The 6,884-nt window shown below is 35.7% G+C and overlaps 1 non-coding gene across 1 annotated transcript; it reads right to left on the reverse strand.

Annotated features, from left to right (window-relative positions):
* Positions 1-4,674: 4,674 nt before the first annotated feature.
* Positions 4,675-4,807, reverse strand: LOC126026334 (small nucleolar RNA SNORA51). The gene has a single exon (XR_007501628.1). It is a non-coding gene; the product is annotated as a small nucleolar RNA SNORA51 (small nucleolar RNA).
* Between the last annotated feature and the right edge of the window lie 2,077 nt (positions 4,808-6,884).

Here is a 6,884-nt window from a genome sequence, read left to right on the forward strand (position 1 = left end):
CATTAGAATTGGGAACTTAAAGATGATGAGTAAACCAAATTATGAAAAGAGAGTGAATGGAACTAAAAGTATAGTCAAAGAAATAATAACTTTAAGAACTTAAAAGGAACTAATCTTTAAGATTCAGGAAACTAAAAATGAATTTTTTGGGGGTTTTGGGTCACACCTGGTGGTGCTCAGGAGTTACTCCTGGCTCTCTGCTCAGAAGTCTCTACTGGCAGGCTCGGGGTACCATATGGGATGCCGGAATTTGAACCGGAGTCCATTGGCCACATGCAAGGCAAATGCCTTACCGCTGTGATATTGCTACGGCCCCAAATTCAAGTAATGGAAATAAATAAATACATTTCAGGAAACTGACAGAAAATTAATTTTTAAAACTGCAAAATGTGTAGCTGGAAAGTGATAGCACAGTGGCAGGGCATTTTGCCTTGCATGCTGCTAACCAGGGAAAGACCCAGGTTCAATCTTCACCATCCCATATAGTCCCCTGAGCCTGCCACATGTGACTTCTGAGTGTAGAGCCAGGAAGAAACCCTGAGCACCACCAGGTATGGCCTCAAAACCAAAACAAACAAACAAATAAAAATGCAAAATGCCATACAAAAGACACACCACTCTTAAATTGTCAAAAAAAAAATCAATGAAAAGGGAAATATTGAAGTGATGATAACAGGGTAAGGTGTAACATACAAAGACACTGATTATCAGATTTGTCAGCCAAAAATTAATAAGCTAGGTTAGAGTAAAATATTATTTTTACAATTATTAAAGAAGAAAACTTCGGTTAAGAAAGATATACTCTGGGCCCAGAGAGATAGCACAGCGGTGCTTGCCTTGCAAGCAGCCGATCCAGGACCAAAGGTGGTTGGTTCGAATCCCAGTGTCCCATATGGTCCCCGTGCCTGCCAGGAGCTATTTCTGAACAGACAGCCAGGAATGACCCCTGAGCACTGCCGGGTGTGGCCCAAAAACCAAAAAAAAAAAAAAAAAAAAAAGATATACTCTGAAAGATTTTATTTCAACTATGATATAGAAATAAAGGCTTCCTCTAATAAGTACAAGAGAATTGAATTTATGGTGATAAATTCAAACTTGGTGAATAAATTAAAACACCCACAATAAGGTGTGCTGAAATGTTATAGGAAAACTAACAAGCCAAAAAAAAATAAAAACTTAAACTATGGGTAAGTGGCATTATAGAAACACAAACAAAAAATAGGCAAATGAAATACCAAAGGGGAGGGAAATAAAACATAATATGTTTGATCTAAAGATAAGGCACTGATAATATATAATAAAGATATAATAAAGATGACTGCCATTAAGACATTCCAATTCTGAATACATGGTAACAGGAAGACAAAAATATCTGTGGAGTATAGATGGAAGAAAACCAGAAAACTGAAAATTCCCAGGGGAAACTATTCAAAAGAAAAGAGATTTTTGGCAAATAACAGTAAGAAAATATAAAGAAATAATGACAGTGATGAAGCTACATATATCAGTGTGAATGGGATAAACACCATCCAGAGATCTAGGGAGACTATGAGTAAAAATCCATCTATGTTATGCAGACAAAAAATTAAATCCAATATTAAGGCAGACATAGATTCATAGTAAGAGATTACAGTATAGTATTTAAACACAAAACCAGAGCAAAAGGCAGAAGCTGTTATACTGGATAAAGCAACTTTGTTATATGTACTCAATAGAAAATAGCTGTTATATTTTAAATTACTTTATTTAAGCACCAAGTTCCCAGTTTCCCTTCCCTACTCCCTGCTTTCTTCCCTGCCAGCCTTTGTAGCAGAGTATTTTCTTCTCTCTCTCCTCTTCCTCTCTTCTCTCTCTTTGTCTCTCCTCTCTCTTCTCACTTTCTCTCTTCTCTTTCCCCTCTTATTTCTCTCTCTCCCCTCTCTCTTTCCTCTCTCCTTCTGTTTTGCAGCATTGCTACTAAAGGAGTATCATGTCTATCATTTTATCTCCTTTCAGCACCAGTTCTTGACCAGAGTAATCATTTCCAAATATCACTGTCATAATGGTCCCTTCTCTGCCCTAAATTTCACTTCCCTACTCTTTGTGGCAAGCTTCCTACCATGGACTGGTCTTCCTGACCCTTGTCTCTATTGTCTCTGGATATTATTATTATACTATATTTTTTATATCCCACAAATAAGTGGGATCATTCTATGTGTATCCAGCTCTCTCTGACTCATTTTGCTCAGCATAATACTCTCCATTATTAATCCATGTATAAGTAGTTTCACGACTTTAGTTTTCCTCACAGCTGCATAATATTCCATTTTACTATGTAGTTGTTAAAATAAAATGAAGTCAGTACTTTAGTAACAGCATGAATGGATCCTGAAGTAAGAATTAATATACTCAATGAAATAAGTTACAAAATAAAACATCCAATTATTTTACTCATATGCAGAATACAAATACCAAAGTAAACAGACAAAACACAACAAAAAAATAACTGAAAAATATGATGCTGCCAGAAAGAAATGGCAAGGGGCAAGAATGGGTCAGGATGGAGGGGGTTCTGGAGGTGGGATGAATAACCCTAGGACTTTGGTAATGGCTCCTATGAGATTTAGACTTTTAAGAGTGTGAAGCTCTACTAACCCAAAATATTATTCAAGATGAAAATTGAGGGGTCAGAGCAATGGCACAAGCAGTAGAGCATTATCCTTGGACGCACTAGCCTAGGACAGACTGCAGTTTGATTCCCCAGGGGTCCCATATGGTCCCTCAAGCCAGGAGCAATTTCTGAGTGTATAGCCAGAAGTAACCCCTGAACGTCACCAGGTGTGGCCCCAAAACAAAAAAACAAACATACACACACACTAAAAAAAGGAAAGAAAATTGGATTGTAAAAAGCATGGTGATAACAGCCATTCTTGCCTCTGTTTGATCCTAGGTAGCCAGAGTTCCATATCTCACCATGAGGCTGTGATGTGATACATAAGGCATTTTTAATCACATCTTGAACAGCAACGTGTTGATCCTATGCCATGTTAAATACCAAGCTTTTCTTTGATGGTATATGCCCTAGGAAATAAAAACAAAGTTGTATTTTTAAACCTTGTTGGAATTCCCTCACATATTTCTGTTTATGTCACATACCATATCCCACCCAATGTCTTCTTTCTGAAAAGTAAGAATAGGGTCCAAGTGCCAGTTTTTTTCTCTCTTCCCTTCATTCATAGTTAAGAAGTTAAAATATTCTTTTAAAACAATGGGGAATGGACTTTGCTTTTTATGAGTAATTCCAGGACAATTTTCAAAGTTAGATATATAGATCAGGAAAGTTGGGAAGCTATTTTATTTTATTTTTTTGGGGGGGAAGCTATTTTAGAGGAACCATGAAGCACAATCCTATATTAGTTCCTGCTCACACATTATTTGTCTATTTAAAGATATGTTAGCATTCTCAATAATGTTACAAGCACAATCCTGGGTCAAACTGATGGTAGTTTGCAAAGCAACAGTTAAGACAATGACAATGTGCTGTGAGCCAAATTTTGTTTGCAGTCTACAGCACCTGCAAACAAATCCTTCGTGGAGTTCGGGAAAAATTCCACGGGAAAAGGTGGGCACGCGGAATGGCTAATGACGGAAAATATATTGTAGAAATGAAATGAAACCACGCAGATTGCATGGGGACTTCATTCCAAGAACGAAGACAAATTTATTTTTTAAGCTGGCAGCTTTAAAAAGGTAGAGGCAGGAAGGCAGATGCAAATTTTAGGCATCAAAGAGGCTGGGGAAAGAAAGGGAAGACCCTGGCTAGATTAGCATATGAAGAGCTGATGCTGAAGGTGAAAAGGGAGCTTGTAATTAACAGGGAAGTTGGAAGAGAGGAATGTTTCAGAGTTTCGGGGGGGGAAAGTGAAAATTACTTTGTTTTGAGCTAAGTTTATGGAAAAACCTTGGTTTAGGCGCCAGAGTAGGAAAAATTACAGGGAGCAGTTAAATGGGAGACTTTTGGCTGGATTGATTGCTGTCCTCTGTTGTAGGAAGAAATTACTAAGGCCTGATTTCTAATATTGGTTTAAAATAAAGAGAGAGATAGTTATAGCCACTATTTAGAATTATTGCCAAACCCTCCACGCAAAGGGTCAAGTGATTTTGACTGCTCTAAGCGGGCCTTTTTGGCAAATAATTCCTTTTCAGGAGAGCACTACACTTTGGTGTGTGCTTTCCTGAGTGGGAATGTGGCAACAATGGATATGAATAGTATGCACTGCAGTCACTACTATCATGTCCTCATAGTAAAAATTATATAAATTTCATAAAAGATACTCTTGATGAAATTATAAAAATCGTTGAACTTATTATATCTTAATACTAGAATGAACACATTTTTACAATTTATGTAATAAGATTGGAAATATATAGAAAGCACTTCTGCTGTTTACTGAACCCCAGTGATGTTTCTAGGACAGCAGACAATTGTGAGTATCAGAATACGTATCTCCTTTCATGGAACATCACTATTAGTTGAAGAAATTGTTGGCAGACAAAACTCAGCTCTTCACACCTAGCTATTTGATGCAATTTTTCTCAAAAATGATCCAAATGGTTCATCACTTGACAAAAAAACAACTGGGATTTTTTTTATGATGATAAAAATTGAGCTTTCTTTTTTTTTTTTTTTTTTTTTTTTGTCCCCCAATTCACAATACATACCCGGCAAGGGGCCTGTGTTGAGGTGTATATGGGGTGCCTTTACTGTACCTCCTCTTTCTATACAGCCAGTGTAAAGAACACAGCCTGTGGTAAGAATTGGGAGGCCTTATTTTATCTTTTATTTATTTTTTTCTTTTCTTCAGGGCAAACTAAAGTTGTTTTTTTTTTTGTTTTTTTTTTTTTTGTTTTTTTTTAAGTAAGAATTCATTTAAAGGACAAAATTGATTAACATAATAAGGTAAACTAATATAACATAATATAGTGACATAACATAACATATAATATAATTAATATAATAATAATACATGTAAGTCAAAGAAAGTTTCTGATTAAAAACACAATTTTCTTTTTTTTCCATAATGGCTTACATATCTTTCACTGTAGTATTTTGGGTACATATTCACATTAAATCAGGGGAATACCCATCACCTAATATGTCCTCTTCTCAATCAAAAATCAAATATACTGAAAATAGGCAGAGTCCTGTCTAGAGGCTTCCAACCTCAGTTTGAGAGAGGATGTGAAAAAAGTAATTAAAATACCACAACAATACACACACACACACACACACACACACACACAAAATATCGAATTAAATAACCGATAAGCACCACAACAATAAAAACAGGCACCACACAATAATCTCGGTTCTGAAATCAAATCATACTCAAGTGCAAAAAGAAAGAGAAAGACAAAACAAAATAAAATAAAATAATATTGGAGACATCAACCGTAATCTCCACACCAAAATAAAGACGTCAAAAAAAATAGATCATTTATTCTCCTCTTGCTGCTTTCGTGGTATGTGGAAGACTTCTACTTTATCTTGGATGGTAAAATCAGACCTGTTTCTAGAGATCTTGGTGGCTGTGCAGATCAGGGAATGGAGTTTATGAAGTCTTTCTTTGTGGTTCTAGCAGTTATGCTTCTTCAATGTCCTTTTTTTGTTTTTTATGTATTCTAGGTGTTTCAGAATAGTGCTACCATTCTGTGTTTTTCTTTTGTCTTCTGACTTACTTCGTTTAACATAACATGATCTAGGTCCATCCACGTTGCTGCAAAGTCTGTGATTGTATCATTTCTAACTGCCATGTAATATTCCATTGTATATATGTACCACATCTTAATGATCCATTCATCTGTTGTTGGACATTGAGGTTGGTTCCAAGATTTGGCTATTATACTGAGTGCTGCAATAAATAGTGGAGTGCATACGTATTTTGGAATGAATGTCTTTCCATCTTGGGGATATATGCCTAGGAGAGCAATTGCTGGGTCAAATGGCAGCTCAATTCTGAGTTCTTTGAGCACTCTCCAGACTTTTCTCCATAGAAATTACTTCTGGCCAGAAGTAATTCTAGAGAGCAAATCCAGAGGTCAGGCCTGAGCACAACCAGGTATGCTCCAAAAAAAAAGAAATGAGACTTTCAAAAGTATAAATTTTTTTTGTTTAGGATAATATAATTCCCATTAAATTATATTTACTTAAACTAATATGTAATGTTATTTTTAAAATTAATTAATGCGTCATTTTTTTATATATTGGTAACTAATGATAATTAAGCTGACATGACAAAACTAACACTCTATTTTGGTCACATTAATTGTCTGTCATCCTGAGAACACAATGTTTGAGGACTTGTGGGTTCATTCTGACCAACTGCTTCATTCCAATCAGAAGAAGCTTTGGGTACTTAGATTCTTTTTTACTCCAGAAACTTAATTTCCAAGACATTTGACCTTACCAAATTGAATGAGTTCCACAAAACTGAGGACATTTTCTATTTGGGGGTAAAGTCTGCATGGAAGCAGATTTTTCAAAGACTATATGCATATAAGATATTATTGCTATTAATGGCTATTAAATTAAACTTGAATCGTTATTAACTGGCAGGATGTATTGTAGAGAATAACTATTCAACACTTACCTGTTCCATTCTCCAACTACCTTTCTTTTCCCAAAGAAGGTAAAAATCAAAATAAAATCAAGCAACATGATTGGCTTTTCCGCTGCACACAAATGATCTTTATGACTTTGTGCACCGAAAGTAGCCTTTTCCAAACGGTTGTTCAAGATGTATTTACTAAATAATTGAAATGTATAGGTACTTAAGAAGTGAGGTGTTAGCCAGGAATGCAAACACCATTAGAACACAATCACTCCTTTATCTGCTCCAGAACAA

The sequence above is a fragment of the Suncus etruscus genome, chromosome 13, assembly GCF_024139225.1.
Source record: "Suncus etruscus isolate mSunEtr1 chromosome 13, mSunEtr1.pri.cur, whole genome shotgun sequence".
NCBI lineage: Eukaryota > Metazoa > Chordata > Mammalia > Eulipotyphla > Soricidae > Suncus > Suncus etruscus.